The sequence below is a fragment of the Talpa occidentalis genome, unplaced genomic scaffold (genome assembly GCF_014898055.3).
Source record: "Talpa occidentalis isolate TD23 unplaced genomic scaffold, MPIMG_talOcc4v2.1 talOcc4.17, whole genome shotgun sequence".
In the NCBI taxonomy this organism is placed as follows: Eukaryota; Metazoa; Chordata; class Mammalia; order Eulipotyphla; family Talpidae; genus Talpa; species Talpa occidentalis.
Window position 1 is genome coordinate 30,903,265 of NW_023601754.1, and position 27,723 is coordinate 30,930,987.

Here is a 27,723-nt window from a genome sequence, read left to right on the forward strand (position 1 = left end):
AAGCATACCTGGCATTGCTGAAGGAGTGAAATGGAACTTGTGTGACCAGATGTACTCGGTTGCATCAGGGAAAGGCTTTCCATTTTCAGGCCATGCTGAGGAGTTTGTGCATCAAACCATAATCACAGAGCTTGAGCCTTTGCTAAATGCTGACTGGCAAATTCACACACCCATGCACACACATACACACATGCACACACAGGATAAGTAAATTTCATTACAAAATCAAAGTAAAAGCACACACAATATATGTGTGCATATACTTTTCAGAAAACATCTTGGAGGAAAAAATTCTGTTTTCTCCATTATACTATTAAAAATACTATTTCTTTTCCCATGGTTAAGTCTTTCAAGGCTTTCTACCATTACATAGATCTACTGGAGAGGCAATTCCTGACCAAGTGATCTATAGCTAGCGTGCCTTCCCATCTTTCATGGGAAGCCCCTGATTGTAAATAAACTTCATGCAGACTGTGAGATCGGTTGTACATGCCATTGTGTCCCCAGACCTGGCACACAGTATGTGCTCATTGATGGCTGCTAACTGAATGGAATTCACGATGCCTCTTCTCATGACAGGCTTTGTCAAAATCCATAAATCTGACTATTTCTGTATCTTCTCATGACTCAAGACTGCTCCTGGTCTGCAGGAAAATAAGCTCATAGGGCTGGGTCAATGTTACTTGTTATATACGAGTCAGTGTTCACTTTGAAATTCTTCTTAAGCTGGATAGCACATAGCTGAAGGTCAGGCAGTCAGCAGCTGTGGTTTTAGTTTAGCTTCTGCCACACATTCCTTAAATAGTATTAGTTCTCACTCCCCTCCTTTCTCTTTTGCCAGCAATGGGCACTAATTATTTTTTTTTTTTAAGTAAAGAAAAAGCAAAACACAAAGCAAAACACAACCCCCTCACATTTCCTCCCATCCCCTACTTTCTTCACCTTTGGTAACCACCATTCAGTTATCAATGTCTACCAGTTTATTTTTTATTTGCTTGTCAGTTCATCTGCTTTGCATCCTTAAATTTCCCATTATGTGAAATCATCTAATATTTGCCTTCATCTTTCTGGTTAACTTTGCTTCACATAATCCCCTCAAGGTCCTTTTATTTTGCTACAAATGGCAGAAGATTATATTTTCTTAGAGCTGAATACTATTCCACTGTGCAAACACAGGACACCTTTATCCAGCCCTCTGGGTGGGTGCTCAGGTTGCTGCCATAGCTTAGCTATTGTGCATCATGTTGCAGTAAACATTGTGGAGCATCTGATTTTTCAAGTTGATATTTAGTGTCCTTCAAATATAGATGCCTGGAAGTGGGATTGCTGGGTCCTATGATATTTCTATTTTTCATTATTTTTTTAAAAAAAGATCCAGACCACTTTCCAGAATGGCTTCACTATCATCCTACTTTGTTCCTCGAGTTTTCTCCCCTGTCATGAGGAACCTGAGTTCAGCCTGAATTGCTCTTCCCTAGATCTCACCACAGGAACCTCTATTTCCTACCTGCCTCGTGATCTAGTGCAGAGGTCAGCAGAAAGCAGCTCCTGATAAATGCTTGATTATTTATTGCTTAAAATATCTATTAGATTAGTTTTTTCTGAATATGTTGAGATTGATTACACCATCCTAAAAAGTTTCTGTGAAGTCATGAGGAAAAAGTCAGTTTCTTCCAGTATGGCGAGGGTTTTTTCCCAACTGTATTTTATGGGACTGTCTGTGTTCCTGTGGGGACTCTCTATGCCTTTTTACGGGTAATGACATAATGCAGTAATGTATTTGCTGATGCTAATTCTGAAGATATTCCAACACCACTGGAATGAAGTGTGCCAGGAATGAAATGTTCCAGTTGTCACCAAGAACACTAGTCCATCCCGTGTCTCATGTGGCTAGCAGAAGGTTCTGAGCTCAAATAAATACTTGTATGTTTATTCACCAGCAGAGATCTGTGAATTGTTTTCCTACAGATGGAAACAGAAAAGAGAGGGCAAGAGACTGTAATGTCTTATAGACAAAGAGCATCATAGATCAAGCTCTCTAGATTTCATTATCAGTGTCAGGCAGATTTCTTTGACTTTTATACATTGTCAGAATACAGGTAGGATAGGACAAGGTAGGTGGGTGGATAGGAAGGTAAACAAATATAGGATAGCTAGATAGATGATAGGTAGGTAGGAAGGTAGGTAGGTAGATGATAGGTAGGAAGGTAGGTAGGGAAGATGATAGGTAGGTAGTAGGTAGGTAGCTATGATAGAAATTTCCAGAAGAATGAACAGATAATTGCATCATTTGCTTTCATTGACAATGTTTTGTCTGGGGATGAGGTAGGGATTCTAGAGCAAGTGGTTATAGTCCGAAATCAAAGGATCAACGTAATTGCCACCTTCTGCTTTAGAAACACTTAAACTAAACATCTCTGTGTTTCCGTATCTGTGAGTGAAGTCAACCTAGGTGTTAAGCACACAGAAAATGTACAGATGCGTTTCAGGGTAACAAATGGAAGTGAAAATAGAGAAGAGTCTGCGTCTTATCTGTAATAGGAAGAAGTAGGATGCTGCAAAGCCCTAAAGATGAAGGAAATAGAATAGCTGATGTTAACACTTTCATATATTCCACCAAATATTTGTGACACTGGATATGCTGAGTTCTGTAACTGTGTAATGACTTAACATTTAATTTAAAAGAATTTCCTCCCTTAAGCATATTATGTTGATTGTGACGCTTGTACAGTCCTTTCTAAGGAACCTCATAATTCACTTTTCACTGTCTTGACTACATGTTAGGATAGTGTGTGGGTGAGACTTAGCGTTTGCTTATTTTATTTTTCCTTTTCCTTTTCTCAGTTGCTATTGTGTTTTTGCATTAGATACCACTTTTATAATTAGACTATGCAGTCATCTCACTTCCATTGTCACCAGCTACTCTCTTCACATTAATTTTTTACTTTTCTGCCACATTTACTTAAAATACTAAAAAAAAATTCTGGACTCAAGGAAGATACACACATGTATGAACTTCTAGGTCATGCAAGCTATTTGCTCCATTATCTCATTTTATCCATAGATAATGATCAATAAAGGGGCTTATACCCATTTTTCTCACATAAGAAAAGTGACATTTAGAGAGATTAAGTGATCAGGTATTCACATGTTGGAGTGGGCGATTTGGAAGTTACCCAGGCCGGCATCTTTACTTCTTTGTGACCTTTGCAAGGCTATGTTTGCGAAGGAATGAATGCCTGTGGGACCTGTTTATAATGTGGTGCTGTGGGGATTGTGTACAACACGGAGGCAGGCAGGTCTGGGTTCCATATGCCCCAGCAGCTCCCTGGCTGATGGTTGGGGAGTTGCTTAGACTCTCTTGAGTCTTAGAGTCCCCTCGAAAACCTGGGGTGGACAGAGCTGTCCATCCAGTGTCTGCAAGGTCAGAGCCACCGCATGCTCCTAGGACAGACTGCATGGAGGCAGCTATTCCTGTCTCCATCTTTCTCTTCACCTGTCATCCATTTTTTTCAGGCCGTGAGCTATAGGCGAGGTTATTGATGGCTTCTCAAGGCAGAAAAGCAGCTCAGTGAGCCTCACAGAGAACAGGTTTTCTTTTTTTGGTCTGTTGGCCTCACCCTGTGCAAGAGAAAAGAACAAGCAAAGACAGCCTTCCTTTCAAGCTGGGATGCGGGAATTGGAAGAGGGGATTGTAGGAGATAAATCAAAGAAAATTGTCTAGAATTGGTACAAATGGAATTTGGGCTTAACAAGTGCTGGAGTGGTGAGGCAGGATCTCTGCTCCTCTAGATGAAAACTGAATTACTGCACCTCCAGGGGAAGGCAGCTCCTTGGCCCACTCTCAAAGCACAGGCGTGCTCATTCCATTCTGCCCGGGACTAGCAACCACGCGTAGCCCTTCCCAAAGACAGAGCGGTAGACCTTGAGTCAGTACCACTTCTCTCTGTCACACCCCTCTTTACGAAAAGTAACCAATACTGGGTCTCCCGCCCCACCCAAAAGCCAAAGTGGGGTATGCTGCATACCAGGTACTTGATCACATCCACTTATTTAACCTTCACGACAGCCCCAAGAAGGTATGGTCACATCCCTTTTCTATATGAAACAACTTATTCAGAGAGGTTAAACAACTGGCCTGATGACACACAGCTCTCTGAGACAGTTTCGCTCCATTCAATGCCGTGTTATTTACACTGGCTCGCGGCAGCACCTTGTCGGGGACAGCATCCTGGGAACACCAGGCTGTGCCCGTTCCATCAGAAGAGATAAATCTCCAAGGCTGAATTGCTTGTTAGAGGTAGATTCTCCTGAAATACTCTTTTGGCTATACTGTGAAAGCCAGTGATTCAAAGGTTCTTGCCAAGGGATCATCATAAATCCTGTTTAGACAGAGAAATCCCTTAAGGAAGAATGTTTCTTTGCAGTGGCCCACAGCCTTGAGCAATAATGTCCACAAGAGGAAAATTTGCAACAATGCTTGAATGAGAGCAGAGGGACTTGTTTACATGGGCAGGGGCACAGATGGTCCCATAAGTAGGATTTGATGAAGAGTCACCCTCATCCCACATGGAGAGCAGGGAGAAGGCTTCAGACACTGGTGTGTGAGAGACCACTGTCAAGTGTGGGTTCCTGTAACCCTCTGCCTGGGGGTTTGTTTCTTTCAGGGGCAGGAAAGTTTGTCTGAGTCTACCCTGAGTAGCGGGGTAGAGGAGGGGACCCGGGGAGATTAAAGGCATGGCTGGTATTCATTTCTTTCCTTCCTTTTTAATCTGTTGCCGTAGTTTAGTCAAGCTGGCAGACCAGTCTGGCAATGTACATCCCAAATGGTGGAGAGATGAGCAGATTACCAGCCACACAGCTTTTCCTTCTCTGGAATCAGTCTGCTCACATATTTGCCAGGATCCACCATGTGTAGGACATGGTGCTCTGCTAGAGGGTGCGGGATGTGAGGAGGAGAGTGGGAAATTTTAAGTGTGTGTGTGTGTTTCTGTGTGTGTGTGAATGCTTCCTTCCCCAAGGAAATTCTAGGTACATGCTTTTTAATGAAAAATATTAACCATTTCTTTCACTTGAGGATGGAAGCTAATTTAAATTTGCCCTAGTAATTTTTCCATTACTCTGTACAATTAGAAAAATACTATTTTTGAATACACACACACACACGTTCTGAAAAAGACTTGACTTGGAACTAGAATTAACGATTCCAACAACAGTACATCCATGGGAACGTCTTATTAAAGTCAAATTTCTTAGCTACTTTTTTGATTTTGGGAAATGTAATGTCATTTTTCATCCATTATACATGTTCTGCATGAATTATCTCACAGCAACAATCCTATAAGATAGAGGAAGTAGGTGTTCAGAGAGGTTAAGTCACTTGCCCGAGGTCACACAGCTAGTAAGTAATGGAATCTTCATCTGAACCCCAGGTTTCTAAGTCCAAGACTTTGCCTCTTGCTCCTCCCTGGAGTTTTATTGAAGGACAGTGATAGACAGTTAACCCGGGTATATTGAACTGGTGCTGTTTTATTGCTCTCATCAGCAACTTGTTCCCATTGGAGCCTGGGTGTTTTTGCAGTGTTAAGTGATGCACAGCCCCGTCTGCTGTGACTTTCCAGCCCCTGCTTCCATAGCCAGGCAAAGGAACAGGGGAAATAGAAAGTTAAATGAACTCCCCAAAGGGTAGTCACCAGGAGTCAATGGGTATTTGCTTTATTCTATTTGTTTGATTTAGAGCAAAACAAAACAACAAATGTTCTCTGCCTCTGGGTCCAAGGACTTAGCTGCAGATTTAACAACAGTGGTTCCCATGAATAATAAAAGAGATTCCAAGTTGTCTGAAAACAACCACAACATCAAAGAGACAAGCAAAAAATGAAACTCAGGTGTTTACCTCCTCTCGCCTGCGTTCCCAACCTCAGCAGCATCATAGCCATCACCTGTGCACTGACTGGCTGCAAGTAACCTTAGACCTGCTGGAGCAGAATCTGCATTTTAAAAAGGTCCTCAGTGACATGCACATCAGAGAGGGAGACGCCCTGCCCCACAGAATGCTGGGAAAGAGGAGCTCTTACTGGGGCCAGCCCAGGGAGAGACAAGTGAGGCACTCACTCACTCTAGGTCCAAAGCTTATGGGGTGGCCAAAAAATGCAGTGATCAACATAAACAATATTTAATACAATATGAAAAAATAATTTTAAAGGAACCCAGACTGCTGCATTCTTCCTCCATCTGGATCCTTGAGAGAGGAGACAAGAGAACCTGGTGGAGGTCTGTCAATATTCTGAATTTTCAGCAAGTGAAATTGCATTGACTTGTTTCCGGTTTGGTCTGCCTATCTCTGTGTAATTGGATTTTTAACAACTGACTATACACAAAAAACATTTAAGCCTCTAGTTTAGTTCAACTGGCTTACACCAACTTTACCAAGGACTGTGATGATTAAATCAGGTAATGTTTACCCGAGCTTTCTGTATGCTAATTGTGTTACCTGAATTAACTTATTGTATTTATGCAAGAATCCATGAGGGAGTGACAGTGACTGCTGTCATCAACATGGTAGAGGTGAGGAGCATCCAGAGACCCACAGAGGCGAGGGATCCTGTGATGTTATCCAGCTAGCAAGCCCAGGAGGTAGAAGTAAGGTCCCAGCTACTGGCCCCAGAGTCTCTCTCTCGACTCTTTCCCAAATCTACAGTAAAATGAATGTGCATGGTATTCAAAGTTCTAGAGCAAATTTATGCACATTTTTTCTTCAGCGTGTATTAGGTTGCCAAATGTCTTTATTCTGAAAATCCGTCCCTTTTTACATTTTTTATGTTAAAATGCTCTTTAAAACAATGAAATGACAGTAATTGACGATGTTAGTTGTCTTTTTAAAAGCCTGTACAGTTTTGGCTGCCATTTTCTTTTTTATTGGGTGGGGAAGGGAGAAGATGCTTTAGTTCCCGGGGAGACAGATATCTCAGAGTCCTCCCTGCTGGTGGGCTCGGAGCACCTGTGAGCCCAGGTGGGCCTGCCATGCTCCTGCCCTGCCCTTCTCTGTTCCTGCTCTGCCTGAGTCGCTGCTGCCCCTGCAGTGCACTCGCCTCTCTGCCTGGCGTCTGTCGGGACTCATTAGCAGTGGGTGTGTGTCTCACCACAGTGGCTCATTCACCAGCCTGCCAGCAGTGCCAGGGATCGGGCCCGCCTCTCTGGCTGTCCTAACAAAGCTAGGCAGCGCCTCTCCCAGCCTCACGCCCACCAGGGTACCTCTACAGGAGATGCCCTGAGCTGGAGGAGGGAAGGCACAGCTTGGAGATGGTGTCGTCACTGCTGGATCCGGCCCATCCTGGAAGACTCTAGGCGGCTACCTGCTGCTCGTGACCTCGTGAAGGTGGAGTGAGTAGGCACTGGATTGAACAAGCCTGGCCTCTCATCTGCCAGCTTCAGAGTGGGTGCCAGGACACCGCCAGTCCAGCCAGGGATGGGAATGGTGGCAGAGATCCGCAAAGGGAACTTGCTTTTCAGGACACAAGCATTAGGTTGGGAGTACAGTTCTGTCTGTCCTGCCCATGCATAGTGGTCGCTGTGCATTCTGCCCCTGTGTCTGCTTTTGCTGTTTTTCTACTTTCCTCCCTGGTAGAGATCGCCTTCTAGTTTGGTTCGATTTTCATAAGAGCTTGGTCACTGCTGCCAGAACTGGGGCTCCACGGCTTGTCCGGGGACTGCTCCGACATTAGTTTTCCAAAGTTTGTTCTGATTTATCTTTTAGAGAAATGGCACGGTCTGGGCCCCACTGCCAGATGGTGGTGTCCGCGGACACACGCTTGGGGCCCTACTCCCATCTTCTGCCTTTGTCTGGTCTCCTCATTAAATCTCCTGGGTCTGTTGAGTTGACTACCAATTGGTGCTTGACCTAGTTACAGAGCCACTGTGTTAGCCCTCGCTCATCATAATCAATGGGCTATAGGAGTTTGTGCAGCATGGTGCAGGGAGGACTGTGTCATTTTAGGGTCATTTTTACCTCTGGGAGAGTGTGTGTGGATGCATGGATGAATGTGTGTGCATGTGTGTCTTAGGCACATGTGCATAGGTGTGGCTGCATGTAATATGCCTGTGCGTGTGTATGCAAATATATGTGCATGTGTGTGTGGAGTGGCCACCTGACATTTCCTGTGCCTGTTTGGACTCTGCTTCTGGAAAATGGCCCTGCAGCTTCGTGAGGAATCCTCGTTAACAGGGTGGCTGGTTTCCCTGTGTTGACCTTTCATTTTTGACTTGGAGCACTTGCTCTTGAGCACGGTCCTCATATTTTCTACTCTTGGTGTCAGCTCTGTTTGCCTCTCTTCTGCCAAAGGGCACCACAGAGTTACTCAAAGGACCTTTTGAACTGTTTGCTCGATGAATGGAGAGTGCAGTCGGGACGGTCACTGAGACAGCACATGCTTCCATTGGGTCCCCGCAGTGGCTCTGCTGGGCCGTGACTCAGGCATTTGGCTGAGGCGGCTGCTGATCTCAGAAGCTGAGTAGGAGGTTGGATTTTGTTGGTGTAGCTTGGAGTCTGTGACCTTTTCATCACCATTTTACCTTGCATTTGAGACACTCCCTCCCGACACACTGCATTTCGAAAGTAATAACCAACCTGTTTTCTCATTTTAAATTAATCATATGTACATAATTGCTGATCGGAGCTTCTAATCAGTCTGAGTTAATCAGAGGTAACATTTATTTATTTACAAAGCACCTCCTATATGACTGACCTATTCCAGGTGTTGGGGGGTAGAAAAGTGAGTGAGATACAGTGGTAGCAAGAATTTCTGGTATATAATGTTCTGGTTCACTCATCGTGTGAATTTCGGTAAAGTTTTGAGCACCTCTGTATGTTTAAAGTGGTGCCCAGCAACTTATAAATGTGACCCCCTTTCAGGGCCTCCCTGGTGGTGGAAGGGTTTAAGACGCAGCACTGTGAAGCTATCCACAGCTACTGCAGCATGAGTTCGATCCCCAGCCAGGCCAGGGAGGTGACCCACATGGCGCAGCAGACCTCTCCTGACTTGCCTGCTGCTCTCCTCAGCAGTGTATTTCAGTACATCCGCCTGTTTCTGCTCCCTACTCTGTCTCTGGTGAATCCTCTCACCACGCCCGCACCTCTGGCCTGCACCCCAGCTTTTGTATGCATAAACAAATAAATCTTTAAATAATAATAAATAAATGTAACCCCCTTTCATCTTCAGAGCAACCTTATAAGTTAGGCTAGAAATGTCACTTTTCAAAAGCAGTGTTTCAAATATACAATTCATTGTTGTTTGAAGTCTGTGTTGATGGTTTCATTAGCGGTCTCTGAAAACCCTAAGCACAGATGAGTCTGTAACTTTGTAGAATAGGGGAGCATTGAGCTCACTGACACATCCTGCTTGCTCCCCTCCTGACTGCTTAGATGGGGAAACCGAGACAGGGGGTGGCGGCAGGACCCGATTGATCTCAACGCCCCTGGTGTGTAGACCAGCTGTGTCGGTCACAGCACATTGGCTTGTTACTGCCTGATTCATTCTGGGCTGGGTGGCTAATCTCAAGAGATCTTCTGGGTAATTCTATCCAGGCTTGAGTTAAGAACAAGCAAAATTAGATTATTTGCAAGCTCCTTCAGTGTAAGGGTCTAGCTTTGCTCATTGCTGTGTCCCTGGGTCCCCGACAGTTACCAGTTCATTATAGGTGGCCAGTAGGCTTGCGTTGGATGAAGGAACTGGATGAAATGAAGAGGGTCTCCAGGGATAACCCCGGCATGCCCTTTGGGAGCTACTGACCTCCATTCTTGGATTCTCCCACAGCAGAGTATCTTTTTCAATCAAATTGAAGCTATCAATATTTAATTTGACACTTTGATGATTCAGTCATTTAGTATCTTAAACTATTTTCTTGTTTCTATTTTGGAATAAATTGGCTGATTCTTCTGGCTTCTCTTGGCAGAGTAGTTTTTTTGTTGTTGTTGCTTTGTTTTGGGCTTTTTTGTTTGTTTGTTTTGTCTGTACAGGGCAGCAATGGAGGGCTGTCACTATCCACTTATCCATCCACTTTTGACTTTGGGAGTGTCCAGCCCAGGTGCCTACCCTGCTGCAAGGTGCCTAATGAGCTTTATAAAACTAAATTGTGTGTAGGACAGATACTTTTTTTTTTTAAATTTATATAAGAAATGAGAGAGAAGAGAGAATAAAATCATCAGCAGTTTGTTCACTCTGACTCATAAATTGTCCTTATTTTTTCTCCTCCCTTCCAGTGCTTGACTTAGTCAGGAATATTTTTACATTATCGTAATTGGAGTAAAGAATTTATTTCATAATGAGCCATGTTCTGATATTCCAACATAATTTCCCACACTGCTTTACAATTCATTTCCCTGCAGCTTTGGGGAAGGCTGCTATTCCATGCAGGGAGTTGAGGCTCTCTTAGTTACATATGCTCTTATTTTTTTTTATCTTATGTGAATAGAGGGGTACAATTCTTCTTAGGAATCTGGGTGAAATAGAATGGGCTTATGAAAGACTGCAATTTCTAGCAGCTCCTGTACTTCAAGTCAGTTACTCCATATGAATCAGCTCATTAAGCCTTGATGCTTTATTTCCATGATGCAAAAAAGAACATTTGAGACATGCTTAGAGAAACCTGGAATTGGTCTATTTCAGAATTTGGGGTTCCTTTTCTATTTTTGATAACTTAAACAAGTAAGATGACTTTGAAACCAAGCATCTTTCCTAATTGCTAGGAGCTTTTCCTTCATTTTGGAAATGGGTGGCATATAACTACAAAACAACAGAAGTGATGCAAATTTCAAGCTGCCTAGGAAACTAACCCTGTCTTCCAACTTTTTTTTTTTTTTTTTTCCAAGAAAAAAGTAACTAGAAAGGCAGAAAACGGTTCAAATAAATCTATCTGCTCACTTTCAGGTCAGACCTGTTAGGAGTAATCCTTTAATGAGGTTACAGGGTTTTAGGAGATGTGTTTGCGGAAACAATCTGGTAATGAGCTGACTTGGAAGAGAAGGTTGAGAGAGCTTTCATTAACTCTGTTTGCATCATCATTTGGCAAGGTCACTGGAGACAGTTGTCTTTAGGTCACTAAAAATAGACAGTCTCGTAGATCCAATCATGCTGTCACTTTCCCTTTCCTTTTTGCCAGTCATGTCATATTCTGGGAGCTCTTCTCATTCATCTCACCCACCTGTGCCCTCTCTGACTCGGCCTTTGGGCCGGAGAAGCCTGCGGCTCCCTGTGTGTTGGGGAAGAGAAGGAAGGCAGGGAATGTCAGGACCCCCCACAACCTGGCTGCTTAATATTGCAGTTATCAGTCCTTTCTCACCTCTTTCCTTTTCTTCCTGACCTCCTCTCCCCCTTTCTCCTGCCATGTCACCTCCACATGGTCCCCAATTCTGTACATCTATCACTGCAAGGAGACTGGCACATGGAAATGCTGGCTACATATTTATCAAATAAGTACAGGAAAGAATAAATAAATGAATGATCAGAGTCATAGAGAAGGGCAGGTCCTAGGAAGGGAATAGGGAATAGAGGTGCTAGGGAGACATCTTCCTCCCTTGAAGACAGATCTTACTATCATTGGAATATCCCTCTCTTTCCACACCCCCCCAGTCTCCCACTGCTTCCTAATTTGCAATCAGTTCCCTCTACGATTGTGTTCTATTGCTGTCTAGTCATCCATCAGTTGCTGTAAACATCTGTCCGTAGCTAAGCACACACATCCGTTCAGAATGAGGTTCTGTGAAAATTCAAAGGCGTCATTTAACTTCTGGATTCATTCTTTCTATTTGTTTTTCTTCCCAATTCCGTGCATTTCATGCAGACTTTTTGTAAGTAAAAATCTTAGTCCAAATCTTATAAATAGATAAAGCAAATCTCCTGTGGACTAAACAGAAGAGATGAAGAAAAGGTGGGGCTCCCAAGCCCCCACCAACACAGCCCTCATCTGCCGTAGCCTCTGCAGTAGCTTTGGGGTACCCCAGAAATTCCCAGCCTCTGCACAGCAGTTAGTCAAGTCACTGGATTAGATCACCCAGAGTTTCCAGTTGACCCTTACATCCTGTGGTCTGTGATGGCTCTCAACCTCTGAGTCTGGGTTTCAGTGTTTATGGTTTGCAGCATATGCAGATGGTGATGCAGCCGTTGCTGTTAGAGCTATAAATGATGCAGGCAAGAGAGCTTCTGCTGTATATAAGCACCCGGGGATTAGGGGTACAGGCAGATGGCTGGGAGAAATGATTCTCTAGAACAGCAGGGTACCTTGGGAGCTGAGGCTTAAATGACTGAGATTGCACACAGTAGATGTTGTCTCTCGTTCCACCCACTACTTTCTGAGCATCAGCTCAGCATTAGACTGTGTGTCCCCATTTATTTATTTATTTTTAAAGATTTATTTATTTATGCGTACAGGAACGGGGTACAGGCCAGAGGTGAGGGGGTGAGAGGATTCACCAGAGACAGAATGGGAAACAGGACAGGTGGATCGACTGAAATGCACCACTGAGAGGAGCAGTGGGTGAGTCAGGAGAGAAGGTCTGCTGCACTATGTGGGTAGCTTCCTGGGAAGGGATTGAACTTGTGCTGCAGTGGCTTGGATTGTTTCATAGGTTTTGTCTTAACCCCTTGCGCCATCGGAGAGGTCCTGTGTGTCTCCATTTAAAGGGATTAGAGAAACCTGATCACGTCAGAAAGACATGAGCTAGTCTGCGTCTTACCAATCTTTTAAAAATATCTGTCATTTATCACTCATGGCTCACCATTTTTTCTTCTGTTCACTTCTTATTTCTGCTACTAGATGAAAACTAGATGAATAGTAACCACCTGTCTCTCTCTCTTGTGCTTTGTTTGATGTTCTCATTGTTTGACAACTGCAAGAATAGTAATCGCCTGTCTGTTTGGTGTTCTAGTGGCTTGACCAATATGTGGCACATAGTAGATGCTCAAGAAACAAAGAAACATTGACTGACGAGAAATAGGTTGATTGGGATGATACCATGGTAAAGTGTGTGTGTGTGTGTGTTTGTGTGTGTGTGAAAAGTTGGGGAAAGAAGGGGGGTAATAATTTGGCCAGGACTTTAAAGAAAAAGGAAAAGTTTCAAAAGAAGAGAAAAGGAAAATGCATTCTGTGTTAAAGTAAAGTGGGAACAGAGGTAGGGGAAAGTGAGACAAAATGGTCAGTTGAGCAAAAAGTGGTCTGCTGGTGGAAGGTGAAGCTGAAGTCCAGCCAAGACCCCTCCCAGGGGACAGAGTGATGCTGGTTAAGATGATTCCTAGGAACTGGAGCCCTGGAGTCAACACTGCCTAGCGTTTGGAGCCCTCCAAGCAGGGGACTATGGTACATTGTGCATCCTCTCTGCCTTAGATTGCCCCCCATTCAGCAGGGCAATCTAGGCAATGGTTCAGGCAACACAGGGCCTACATGGAAGCAGGACTCAGTTAATGTTAAAAGCAGAAGTCATCAACTCATGGAGACTGTCCATTCTTGGAGGCCAGGAGAGGCACAAGCAGCCTGCAGTTTTGAGCGAACATGTAGTGACGTTTCAAGGATGGGCTGGTTCTCACGTCCTCCTGGACAAACTTGCCTTCCAGCACCTTCCCCTGATGCCCTTCTCACTTCTGGGGATTCTGAGCGTCCTTCCTGTGCATCTGGATTGTCAGCTGCTAAGTCATTCTGGTTCTTTGACGTTTACTCCAAGGGTGTTGCTCACTGCCTGAGGCAGGGGCATTCCTGCTTGACAAGAGCCCAGGGGAGCAGGAGCCATCTGGCATCAGCATCTGGAACGAGGGTGATCTAATGAAGCACCCGTTTTAGCTTCATGGACACTCTGACCCTGTCGTGGTCAGCACATGCCTGGCCCTTTGTGTGGCGCTGCCCTGACAAGTAGATGACTTTGTAGTCTGAGTTTTGCGTGGTAGCCTGGGCTCAAATTCTTTCACGATGTCATTTCTCCTTTCCTCGTTTTTATTATGTAAAAGCAGCACTAGATATTTCTGTATTGTGTGCATCTTCTGTAGATGCATAAACTCGCTTTGGAATGAAGAGGGTGTGCATACGATGTGTGACATGAATTACAGAGAGAGGCAGGGTGGATTCTGTGCCCAGTGAGCTTTCAACCTAGTTTCTTCATGAAGACCTAGATTCCTGGAGAGTTGTTAGACGTAGGCCTTCCTCCTTCACCAGTCGGGACTGATATTCCTCCCCCTGTAATTCTTTCTTTTTCTCTTTTTAAAAAAGATTTATTTCTTTATGCATACCAGAACTGGGGTACAGGCCAGAGGTGCAGGGGGTGAGAGGACTCACCAGAGACAGAGAGGGGGACAGAACAGGCAGACTGACTGAAATACACTGCTGAGGGGAGCAGCGGGCAAGACAGGAAGAGGTTTGCTGCGCCATGTGGGTATCTCCCTGGCTGGCCGAGGATTGAAATCATGCTGCAGAGGCTGCTGACAGCTTCACAGTGCTGTGCTTAGCTCCTTGCACCGCCAGGAAGGCCCCTAATTCTTTCTTTACCCTTAGAATGGAACCCAGGGCCTCCCTGATGCTGCAAGAGGTTAAGTCTCAGCACTATGAAGCTGTCTACAGCCATTGCAGCACTTTTGATCCCTGGTCAGGGTGCTGACCCATATGACGGCACAGACCTCTCCTGTCTCATCTTCTGCTCCCCTCAGCAGTGTATTTCAGTCGATCTGCCTGTTCTGTTCCCCACTCTGTCTCTGGTGACTCCTCTTACCCCCCTGCACCTCTGGCCTGTACCCCAGCTCTTGTATGCATAAATAAATAAATCTTAAAAAAAAGAAGGGAACCCAGGTCATTGCTCACAGTCCCCCCTCATACCTGAGCCCATGAGGATACTTGGATGAGACTGGGCTGTTGGAGGTCAGGGTCTGTGGGTCCTCACCCTTTTCCCACCAGGGAGCTCAGTCTCTTCATAAAATGATCTCAGTGCAACAGATCAGTGTCCTCCCCCTTAGTCATTCATGTTTGTCTTCAAAATATCTGAACACCACCCACACTGTTATTGACTTAATGTTTGCTTTTGACTAATTCCATTTTTCTTCAACATTTTTGAAGACAATTAGATCACCACTGTTGATGGCAGATGGATACCTCTTGTCATAAACAGAAGGTAGCCCCAACATATCACTAAAAAGAAATAAATGGCAAAATCCATTCTGAGCCTGAGTCCGTGTTGTCTGTTGAAAGAGAGTTGTTCAGGCATTGCACCAAGACAGACTTTCTGAGACTTTGGTGAGATCAGGACTGAAAGAGAATTGAGAAGTTATTCCCTACTTTCTGATTCATTATCATAAAATGCTAATGATAAAAGCAGTCCTCTGTTGGGCTTATTGTACCAGGGTTACAAAGTCTTCACATTTTTCTTTATATTGAGTCCACACAGAAAACTGATACATTTTTTTAAAGATTTATTTATTTATGCCTACAAGAGCTGGGGTACAGGCCAGAGATGCGGGGGGTGAGAGGATTCACCAGACAGAGCGGGGAACAGAACAGGCAGACTGACTGAAATACACTGCTGAGGGGAGCAGCAGGCGAGTCAGGAGAAGTCTGCTGCGCCATGTGGGTTGCTCCCTGGCCGGCCAGGAATCGAACTGGTTCTACAGAGGCTGCAGATTGCTTCCTAGTGTGGTGCCGTCAGGGAGGCCCAAAACTGATACATTTTTGATGATGATGATAATGATGGTATTCTAGAACGGTAAATGTGCCCCAATAACAGCCGCATAACTTGCATGTATTATCTCATTTGCCCTCTCCCCTCACAGCTCTATGAGGTATTATGATGCCCGTTTTGCAGATAAGGTAACCAAGTACTGAGATGGTGAGCTTGTGAGTAGTGGGGCCCCAAATGGAAATGGCACTCAGGACACAGAGTCCCACATTCCTGCAGGGAATGTCCTGCACTCAGGACACAGAGTCCCACATTTCTGCTGAGGTCTCTGTGACCCCACAGCTTGCTCCCTGCCTCTCCCTTCCCCTGGGTAACATGTCCACTTGGTTGGGTTCCTGCACATCATCCTCCAGCTTCTCTAAAGTGACTGTGGGTGGGGGAAGGGACTCTAAATCCCGACTGCATGTACATATTACCTGGAGAGCTCATAGGACCCGCGTGTTCTCATGGGCGGGCTGTGTCCTCCCTGAGGAGCTCTTCTTTGGGACAGTAGGTTGGCTCCATGAAATTGCTGACGCGTGTTGGATACTGGAGGGCAAGGTGCTCAGAGATGCCCTAGTCCAGCCGTTCCCCACATGTTGGCAGAGCTCTGTTGGAGGGAGGCAGGATGCCTTTAACTGGAGAGCTGATTCTCCCAAGTTCGAATTCTGTAGACTCAGAATAAGAAAGAACCTTATTGGCCATTAAATCTACCCCGGTAGCCCAGGCCAAAGTACATTTTATAAACTGCTGGATAAGGAGTGTGGTTATGTATTTCCAGAGAAGAGCAATTGGCATGTGAATAGTGTGTGTGTAACACACACAATCACGGCATCCGACAGATGCAGACAGCAGTGTCAAAAAGGCAGAAGGGAAACCTGTCCAAAGCCAGTCTGGCTTTCTTGGCCACAGCTGTAGGGTAGAGAGTCCATCAGTGGACAGTGCAGGGGGCCTGGCAGATGCCCTGAGCTGGGTGTGGGGAAGACCTCTTGCCTGTCACTTCCACTCTAGGGACCCAAGCCCAGCTTAGGAAGATGGCCTGACTCTACGAAAATGTTGACAATGCTATTTTTCTCTTCATTCTCAGTTCTTACCAATGGAATTGTTAAAAATAGACTTCACTTGGGGAATTTTTGAAAAGAGAGAGAAAGAAATGAGTCCTTGAGTGTGTGTGAGTGTGTGTGTATGTGTGTGTGTGTGTGCGTGTCCGCACGCGTGCCTTGGAGCTGAGCCCCGGAGGTGCACCCAGATTAAACTTTCCATGAGAATGTTCTTGGTATGGCTATGTGATTTTTTCTGAGATCTTCAAGAATGTCAAAATCTGTGCAGACTAGTGAAGAGTGTGATTCCACCAATAAAGTGCAGCAAACTAGAACTGAAACATTTTAATGGCCCGCTTCTCTGCACCCTGAATGGATCCAGTGTACTTAATGAGGTGTGATGAGGATGCAGAGTGCCCACGAGACACGCTGCCTGCCTGGCTCACGTCAGCCCCTCTGTGGCCAGATTCACTTTTGTATCTGAAGAAAATTCCCAGTCACAGCCACTGCTGGCCTGCAGAGGCACCTGCACACAGGTGAGGCCCTGGAGCCAGGACTCACTTCTTCACTCACTAACTCATTTGTTCAAAAGCTAATTAGGTGCATTCACTTACCCAGCCTGATAGACAGTGGGCAGGGCAATAATCATGTTTCTTCTGTGGAGCTTACAGAGAATTTTAACATGCACATCTTATATCATCAGAATAAGAAGAGATAAATAGCAAAATGGCATTTTGTTCCTCACCTTAATTTTACATTGTGAAAGGACAGCCCTGCTTCATTTTAAGTAACTTGTTTTGTTTCTTTTTGAGTTTCAAGGCCCTTGGGAGAATGCTCTTTTATTATATCATAGCTCAGTCTCATTGCAAGGGACGGTCCCACTTACCTTTTGCCACTTGTATTTCTTACTATGCAAAGGGGATAGTAGGCAGTGACTGCTTCTAGGGCACAGCAGAGACTTTACTTTGTGCATGTGCTGTGTGTGTGCACCTGTATGTGTACCTGTGTGTGCACACGTGTGTTCATGTATATGTACATGTGTTTCTTTTCTTTAATTTGTGTGTGTGTGTGTGTGTGTGTACCCTTCACTAACTTTGCAACACAGAGGTCTGCAAATAAGTTGATTTCTTAGCTGTATGGAAATTGCCCAGATTTGACAAAATGTTGGGGTTATCGTCTCTGACTTTGGTCATGGTCACAAGTTTTTACTGTATTTCATTTTATTTGGGAGTGCTTCATCAGTGGTCACACTGTCTCGCTGGGTAGTTCAGTAGCCTGGTAAAATGATAGAATCCTCAGTCATTTTTTTTTTTTTTTTTTTAAATCATTGGACTACTTCCCTGAATGAGTGCCCTAATTTCTATCTGCTGGAAGCAGTTGAGCAGAGCTGTGGAGGAGTGGCTATGGAGCCATACCCCTGTGCCCAGATCCTGACTTCACTGCTCTGTGGCTTCATGAATGAGGGTGATTTTATGAAATTTTTCCGTGCCTTCCTAGTCAGAAAAGAAAGTAAATCACAGTGCCTGTTGTATAGGATTGTTATGAGATTAAGATATAGGAAAGTACTTAGCCCACGACCTGGCACACTGCAAATGCTCAATAAATGTTAGCTGTACTATTTGCCTGCTTGGATTGTGTCTTCATAACGACCCCCTCCCAGGAGGATTGGGGGTAGAGGAGCAGAGAGCGTTAGCATTTCACGTGGATGACTATAATCATGGCCTTAAATCTTCAAAGATATTAACTGCTTCACTTGGCATCTGAAGTATTTGGGAAATATCGACCACACGTTTTCAAATTCAGTATTTGCACAAACACATGGATTTACTGTCAGTCAGGAAGCACCTATTGGTTATCCAGTCTTTTCTTGTTAATAGTTGGTTGTTCACATGATGATAGCCTATTTTACTGATTTAGATACTACTTTACTAATACAACTTCAGAAAGCATATCAAACAGCTCACTATTGCTTTTATCAAGACTGGATAATTTGAACCAATGAGTACATCATTACAGGCCTTTATAAAAATTGCAAATTATACCTGTCATTTGACAGCACATAGATAAAAAAGCAATAGATTTTCAATGTTTTAAAATTTTAAAAATACAGGTTTATAGTTATCCTCCATTTACTACTGTTCATCTATTTCTCCAATAAGCTAAAATCTGTAGAGGGTTAGCAGGCCAGATAAAAATGGGTATAATGAAATATGACTTCTGTCCTCAAGGAGCTCAAAGCTTATTTGGCCACACCATTGGAAGGGCAGGCAGCTCTAATAAGACAAAAAGCTCTAAGGGGAGAAATCAAGACATTGTATGGTTTACTAAGTGAATCTGGAAGCTCTGAGTTCATATCAGGGAGCGATGGAAAGTTCCACCGAAGTTATAAGAAGAGGGAACAGGAAAAGAGTTCAGACCAGGAAGCAGAAGTTGAGAGGAAGCACAGGGGACAGGCTCAGGAAAAGAAGTCCTTCCTGGGGAGAATTGATGTGGGGACAGACTCAGGAGAAATGCATACCTACGTCACCTCACCTGATGAGGAATCATTTAGAGTTTTAACACTGTCACATTTTTGATCTAAAAATTGTCATCCTTCAAGTAGGTGGTTTCCATTAAGAAGGGAGTTTCTGTTGTGTCATTTGCGTTGCTGTCAAGTATTGAGATATTGGTTCACATGTAACCAAGGGATAAATAAGCAAAATAAAATTAATTGCAGAAGAAATAAACATTGATGGGGACATGTGTGAATGTGCCTACCTTGCTTGCTTTGTTTCACCCAGTAATTGTTCCAAAAACTTTACCAGTTGACCAGATAGACAGCCCTGAAATTTCTCCTGAAGCTTGGTGACTTTTATTCTTGTTTGCATACCATCTTCTCCGCTGTACCCCACAACAAAAATGTTTTTTAAAAAAAGAAATTTGCTGGCATTTTAGGGTAAAATAAACTATACTCTCTAGTACAAAGACTTTTTTTTTTTGATTTATTCATTTATACAAGAACCAGGGTACAGGCCAGACATGTGGGAGGGTAAGAGGATTCACCAGAGACAGAGCGGGACACACAACAGGCAGATTGACGAAATACACTGCTGAGGGGAGCAGTGGGCGAGGTAGGAGAGGTCTGCTGCGCCTTGTGAGTTTCTTCCCAGCCGGCCAGGATCGAACCCGTGCTGCAGATGCTTCTACAGCTTCACAGTGCGGTGTTCAACCACCTGCGCCACCAGGGAGGCCCAAGACTTTTTATTTTTATTCTAGGTTGTCTCAGATTATTTAATAACATAAATGGACTCTGTGTATTTGTGACTTTTATAGTGGATGCACTTAGATTATTTCTCTTTATTCTGTTTTTTTTTTTTTTTTTCCCCTTTTTCATTCAGTAGTCAAATTATCCTGACAAGGCAGAAAGGGCAGAGCCTTCAGAGCAAAAGGGAAATCTAGATTTAAATCCCTATTCTGCTGCTAATTAGCTTTGTTATCTTGGGCAAGTTATTTAACTTCTCTGAGGTTTCATTCCCTTCCCTTTGAGGAGGTAGGGAAGGAATAAAACAAGCCCCTCCCAGTGCTGTTGGGAAAATTAATTATAAGAAAAATGCACGTAGAAGCACCAAGCAATATATTAGGGAGGGATAATAAGTGGCGAATGAAACCAGAGCATCCAGGTTGGCAATCGTTAACATGTTAAAGGGGAGAAAGCGAAACTACATCATTTGGGCAAGAAATAGGGATAAAATGGAGAGTAGCAGGAGGTTTGCTCATATGCTAGATGACTGTTTGTTTATTCATTTCCCAAAGATATTACAAAGGCTGTGAATATTTATTTAGTTCTGCTCCCAATAGCCTTCTAATAGGGAATTATTTGGGTACAACGAAAGACATTTGTAAATGCGGCTGATAAGACTGGCATTGGACAAGGAGTGTTTTGTTGGACACAAGAATTCTATTGTCCCTGGCTTTAGTTGTCAAGTGCCGGGGGAACCCAGAATTTATGGTGTCAGCACAATGGGCCTTTCAGGGCCCGGCGAAAGAGCTGTGAGATCCCGCTCCCCGGCTTTTCAGGGCTTCTAATCTTTTTATCGGGCCCAGACAATGCCGGATTCAGCTGCTGCCTGAGCTTCTGACTGTCCATTGGCCGGCAGGTATTGTGCGGTAATTACCATGGTGACAATGGACTCTCTCTCCGCCTGTCCATCGGTGCTTTGCAAAACGGGAAGGTTGTCACTTTGTATTAGGTGCCTCTGAAGGCATGGCTTACTTAAAAAAACTACTAAAGAGAAATAAAGATAATCGTGTTAAGAGTTTGATTTAAAGGGCCACTGTGTCAAATCCATTTGGAGCCCTGGATCTCTTTATGGATGTTTTCTTGTAATTACAGTCAGACGTTGGGCGTCACCCCTGGACAGGCAGAGGGCTGCGGCCTTAGAGATTTTACAGGGAGGCTGAGCTTCGGGCAGCTAGCAGCCCTTAATGTCCCAATGGGACTGGAGTCCTGAGCTCTGGGTAATTCTGAAGGATCCTGGAACTGTTTTCACACCCATATTTCTCCTCTGGAAAAAAAATGGCATAGCCTATCCTTTTCTATTAATATTAATTACATGCTGTGCGATTGTATAGTAACATATGCATGTGTGCTAATAATCCATTTTATGTAAATGCTTATACAACTACCACAGGGCTTTGTGAATAGCAAATCTACAATAAAAGGTAAAACTAATTTTTTAATCATGCACAATTGAAAAAGCCCAATCTCTATCTTTTGATAATCACAGCTGCTGATTACTGAGTGCCTGCTTTGAGTGAGAAATTGCATTTGTCTTGACTGTTCTTCACAATAATCTTACAAAAGAGTCGCTATTATTATCCCCATTTTATGGCCAGAACACTGAGATGCAAAGGTCTCACTTGCATAAAGCCTAACTAGGCTGGAAGAGGCAAAGCCTCGATTTTAAGTCCTGTTCCCTCATGCTGAGGGCTCACTGCTTACCCTGTTCTCTCTAAAAAACAAACAAACAAAAAATCATAAACTACAAACCTATCTTACAAAACATGCTTCGACTTACGGTTTTGAAACTGTGGCAATAACAGGAGAGAAAAATGCCCAGTAGTGATTATTAATGGGTTTATTCATCCCTTCATGAACATCAGGAATATCCTGCCAAAAGGCAGGATCCCCTCTCTGCAAGATGCCCAGGTCCACTGACCCTGTGGGAAGCCCCTTTCCTGCCTACACAGCAGGAAAAAACCAGCAACATCAGCAAAACAGCTTGGTATTTCTAGACCAACAGAGACATATGTGGCCATTGGTTGATTTCTTTGCCCAATAAGAGTTTCCAAAAAATCATACTTCACTTGATTACGAGTAATTTATTTCATTGTTTTTGTGGGCTCTGGATCAAAATATCTGAAATTCCCTGTTGTGTTTGTTGTAACACTACAAAGTAGAAATCACCTGTGGTCACATACCAGAGGGATAGGTATGATTTTCCCTGAGGAGTGGATTTGTTGTGGGTTCTTAAGGCAGGCAGGAAAGGAGAGGGCTTGGTAGTGATCAGGTCCAGCTATGCTGCTTCCTGGGTCTGTGAGCTAACTACCACTTAGCCTCAGTTTTTGCATCTGTAAAATGGAGCTGTCCAGCTCCCCTCAGTGGCAACTCTTTCTCTTTTCACCCCTCTGCCATACCTGTAACAGCTCTGTGCACACAAAGTGCTGGCAATTCTGAAGCAGGTGTTCATGGAATGAGTGGGAGGGGACTATTTTGATCTAAATGACATGTCCTTTCAGACCTGAGCCTTTCCCCATCCTCAGCACTCTGTGTTGTTATTTCTGTAGTGTTTGTGCTGTTGACAACGATCCTGGCACACACCTGGCTTGGCTGAGCTCAGGCTCTAGAAGAGGCCTCATCCTTGGAGATGTGTAAGCCAAGGTATTTGATATGGAGCAGACCCTAAGGAAAGCAGCACAAACCAGGGTCAAAGGAAGGCTGTGACCCTGTGTGTACAGCGCCACCCATGCACACACTCAGAATTCAGCAAAATAAATCTGCCTCATCCACACCCCCATCCTTCCTTGTCTTTTCTCCTAGATTTTTGTTTGCTCATCAAGTACAGTCTCCATTGCACCTCACACCCGTGGCTTCTTGGTGTTCTTTTTCCTGATTTCTCAGTGTCTCTGAAATAATATTTGACATGTGGTGTCTGTGCCTCTAAGTGGCTCAGTGCTGCGGGCAGCTGGTCACGATGATGGGAGGTGCTGAGAGGGTGGGGGCGGTGTCCCCAGGATGGCATGTGGGCCTGGGAAATGAAGGGACACCTCCTTAGAGTAGGTAGAGTGGATGCAGAAATGCCAGGTTGTTTCTTCCTGACTCAGGAGAGAACATATGATTCCAGGTCTGGGGGAGTCATCAAGTGTGGGGGAGAGGAGAGAAAATTAGCATTCCACCCAGTTAGCCGGTGTGGAAAGAGAAGGCCTATGGCTTGCCCATACAGTCCTCTCAGACCCAGTGAACTGTTTCATTTTTTTAAATCAACTCTGCTAAAAGCAGAAAATCCACTTAGATGTTTTTTATTCATTTTTTTCTTCTTCTAAAAAATGCAGTTGCTGACCAACATGTCCATAGGACTTATCGCTTCCCTTTTTCATATTTGCGGCAGCGAGCAGAACTCATAGGCAATGGGTCCATCTTTTTTTGGGGGGGTAAGGTGGGGGGGGTGGTTTCCTTCCAAAGTTCTTAATTGTGCAGACTTTTGGTGAAGAGTTTTTTGTAGAAACCATTTTCATAGTGGGTTATATAACCCAAGGCAAAGTAGGAATTCGGTTGGCTCTTACAGATTTGAGAAATGAACTTTTAAAAATCCACTGGCCACCACTGCTGCCGTATTATTACCCGGCGAGGGCCTGGAGAAGAGAAACACAAGGTACACAGGCTGTGGTGTCTTCTAGGCTGATTCTGATTCATCTTGGCCATTATTGGCTGCATATCTTGGGCAAGAACCTTACTGCTTTGAGTTGTGGGTTGAAATAGGGCTCATGATACCAGAGGGTTTAGATATATCTAAAGAGAATATGGGGGGTGGGAGGGGAGAGATTGGGGTCAGAATGGGGGGGCTGCAATTGTATGGGGAATATAAAAATAAAATTTATTATTAAAATAAAAAAAAAATAAAGAGAATATGTTGGGGTGGCCTGTGGTAACTGTTTCATCTCCACGTAGACTCTTCTAATGATTTGTAGCCGAGGAATATGCCACCCCGAACTTAATTACTTACAACAACAGATTACCTCTTACAGTGGAGTTGATGAAGTTGCTGGAGGTCTTTACTTGGGGTCCCTCATGCTGTGTAGTCTAATGGCTGGAGTCACATGAAGTCTGGACTGGGTTCGGCGTCCAAGTTGGCATCTTCACTCACCATCTGGCACCGCAACCTGGATGCCTGGAACAGCTAGAGATGTCTGGGCCCCTCTCTGGCCAGCTTCTCTCCAGAGCTAGCTAGCTAGTGAGAGCTTCACAGCATGATGGACTAGAGCATTCTGACTTCAGAGGTCGTGGCTGACTTCTAGAGTAAGCTTTCCAGGAACATAAAAGAGTCTACAAAGTTTCCTATGACTCGGCTTCTGAAGCTACAGAGTTTTCCTTTTACTATGTCTCAGAAGTTACCCAGGGACAGCCCGGATCTATGTGGAAGAATATTATACATGCACAACTGGGGATATAGTTCATTGGGGGACATTTTTAGAGACTGGCTACAACTTGGGACATGGCTGCATAGTAGGATCCTATCTCATCAGTTACATGTTAGATGAACTACCCCCTGTGGCTTTTTCTCCATAACTCCACAGCGCACTTGGGGATAACCCCACTGTTACTCTATCTTTGGTATCCTGGGAACAGCACACTGTAGGAAAGTTTTGTTCTTTTCGCTGCAGTCACCGCAATAAGGTGCTATGAAGAAATTGAGTAGATTCACAATTCACCTTCATCCCTTCACCAAGAAGGGTTTTCGTTTGTTGTTGTTTTGGAGAAGGCATTGTGTTGTAAGGAGCTGTTAGGTGGAACCAAGACGAGGCAAGGGAAAAAGGATTTGGAAAGCAATGGAGTGTAATAATTCAAGTCAAAGTAAGAAGCTGTTAAGCCCTTGATTCAGGCTGAGTTGATCCTAGAAGGTAGAAACTCTAGAGTTGAAGGACATTCAAGAACTCCTTGATGCTGTTGTGTTCAGGAAGCTGTGCCAGGCGCCACCTTTCTTGGTTCGGCGCCTCAGTTTTTTAAGCAAACAGCTGTTCAGACACTCCATATCCTTCTCTTCATTCATTCAACAGTTATACATGGAACAGCTGTTCTGGGCTAGGAAATGTGTTAGACACTTTGGGAGAGATGAAGATGAATCAGAGCAGAATCCAGCGAATGCAGCCCCCACACAGAAAACCAGAGTGTGGGGTAGAACGGGGGCGGGAGTAATGCAGTCTCCAAGAATCACAGCTCTGTCAGCCCAGCGCTCTGCTCTGGTCTGCTGGTGCAGGGATGACATCTCCTGACACCAGGGCTGCCGTCACCCTCCCTACTTGCCCTTCAGCCTGCCATGCTGCCCGGACTGGGCAGCACCGGCACATCGTTCAGGAGGGACTAGACTCGGATGGCACGTAGGTTCCATCAGGAGCTGGCTCTAAAACATTGTATCACCCGGCCCAGGCTTGCTGTTGATGCCTGAGCACATGTACATGATGTCCACAGCACCGTCTAGGAAGTGGCATGAATGCCTGCTTTTATCTTCATGAGCCAAGTATCAAATGTGCCTGTGGTTGAGTTGCACAACTCCACCTGGAGCGGTGCTCCTGGAGCGGTGCTCCTAGCTCCTGGAGAGGTGCTCACTCTAAGGACAAGGCTTGCTCATTATTCACACAATTGTGATCATTTCCTACTCTCTCCCTCTCCACAACTGGGTGATTGTCTTCTGAAAGACAAGATTGTCTTCTGCAACTGTGTATCCCAGTGCCTGGTGGCATGGACTTTACCGATTCCTGTCTCCTCGAGATTACTCATGACCCTTTCACTTTTTGCAGAAATCACTGTATTTTCGACTCAGCGGCCCCTCAACGTTCATTCCTGCTGCTGTTTGTTGAGTGACCAATCAGATGGGCGGAGTGTGTTACAGAAATTGGCAGCAAGTATCCAATGGGTGAGGAAGGTAAGATGGAGCGACGTTTCCCAATGATGCAAATGTTACTGTAGATGTGGAGGTGGAAGTTATACCTACAAGGTCCATCTCTCAGACCTGCCTTGAATTTAGCCATCATCAGGTCCGAAGTCGCATCAGAGAGGGAGGGAAAGACCTGCTTTTCTGGGTTTGGAGGAGTGAGCTTATTCATTGTTGTAGTTGGGTCTCTTTATTTGACACCTATTATATGCTAGTACAGGGATGATAAGGTGTTTATCTGTTTGCTTGTTTGGACGTTTTTGGTTTTTGTTGTTGTTGTTGACTATAGAAAATCCAGACGTGAAAGAAGGAGCTGAAGGGAATTGTAATTCTTTAGCAAGGATTCTGTTGGACAGACTGACAAAAATAACTACCAACTTGCTTTCCTCCCTTTTCTTCCTTTGAAGAGATTTTTTTTTTTTAAGTGAACAATGTGGCTTATATCCTGTAAGGAAGAGAGACTACTAGGAGGCTGAACCTTTCATACCGCAAAAACAGCACTAGATCATAAGCCAGGAGACTGATTTTTTTTTTTCTCAGACCCAGCTCTGCCAGTCACTGCCTGTGCCCTGAGGTTAATGTACTGTTCACTGGCCACAAGGTGGTTGGAAATAGGGAGTTTTACACTTTTTAAGTTATAGGGTTCTACAAATCCATTTACCTCCCCCATCTACTCAGTGATAACTAGAGCTATTCTTACAGGATATCCCAATATCTAGATAGAAATTTAAGAATTAATTCTATCAGCATACCTTTCCATACTTTAGACTTCTAGAACTCTCTACCCAAGTATCCGTGACTTATTTCCATGTGGATGTCCAACATGTGCCAAAAATGCAGAGGCTGAATAGAAGTCATGATTTTCTTTTACTTTGTCCATGTGCCACTTATTGGCTAGAACATCAAAATTCACCCAGACCAGAAACGTGGCAGGGCAGCCACATACCTCTCAATCCATTACCACCAATAGCAATTTCAAATGGATGTACTATTGCTTCTTAATTGATCCCTATTGATTTTACTCTCTTTATTATCCTTGAAATATTTTTTTATTTCTCCCTCTCCCCACTGCCACCATCTAAAGGCAAGTCAAATCCTGTCTCCCAGGTTACTGCTGTGACCACTAAATAGATCTTTCTGTCTTAAAGATTGCTAGACAGTTCCAGCATCTTCCTTACATGTCCTGAACAATGTCTTTCTGTTCAGATACTATGTAAGCTCTGCACTGAATCCTTTTCATGACAGGAACATGAGCCCCGTGAAAGATTCCAGGATCCTTGAATGATGGGGTTACCATTTTGAGAGCCATGTCAGCCCCTCTCTCCACATCCCACCTCATTATACATACTTCCACTCTCTCGTGTACCATATGGCACAATGGTCATCTCTCTAGAGCCCCATCCTCTCTCTCTGCAAAGCTAAGGCTTATTCATTTTATATCTTAGTTTAGACCTCCCTGTCGCTAAGGAATTATTTCTGATCACCTCAGACAATGCTTAGGGTGTCTTCTAAATAATATTTTAAAAGCCAGAGATTGCATCATTTACTGGGATTTCCACAGTGGATTATAATTGTCTACTTCGTGGTTTGTCTCCCCAGCTATACCTAGAGTTTCTTGACTACCATATTTGGGATCACTATGCTCCCAGTTACAAGCACTGCATCTGGCCCCCAAATAGGCTTACTTTAAATATATATTACAAATAGGAATACAGCACATTTTGAATAGGTGAGGAAGAGGGGCCTGTGTTATCACAGAGAGAGTCAGAATAATTGCACTAACAGGTGCTGAATACGTACTATGTGTTAGGCA

General features: G+C 44.2%; 1 protein-coding gene across 5 annotated transcripts in view; it reads left to right on the forward strand.

The window, feature by feature from the left end:
- The window catches only part of CDH11 (cadherin 11), a 159,291-nt gene that overhangs the window by 42,836 nt on the left and 88,732 nt on the right, over positions 1-27,723 (forward strand). For all 5 annotated transcript variants that reach the window (XM_054697068.1, XM_054697067.1, XM_054697066.1 and 2 more), the window contains exon 2: positions 25,777-25,901. The gene's annotated coding sequence lies outside the window, so the exon portion shown is untranslated. The remainder of the gene's footprint in view (positions 1-25,776; positions 25,902-27,723) is intronic.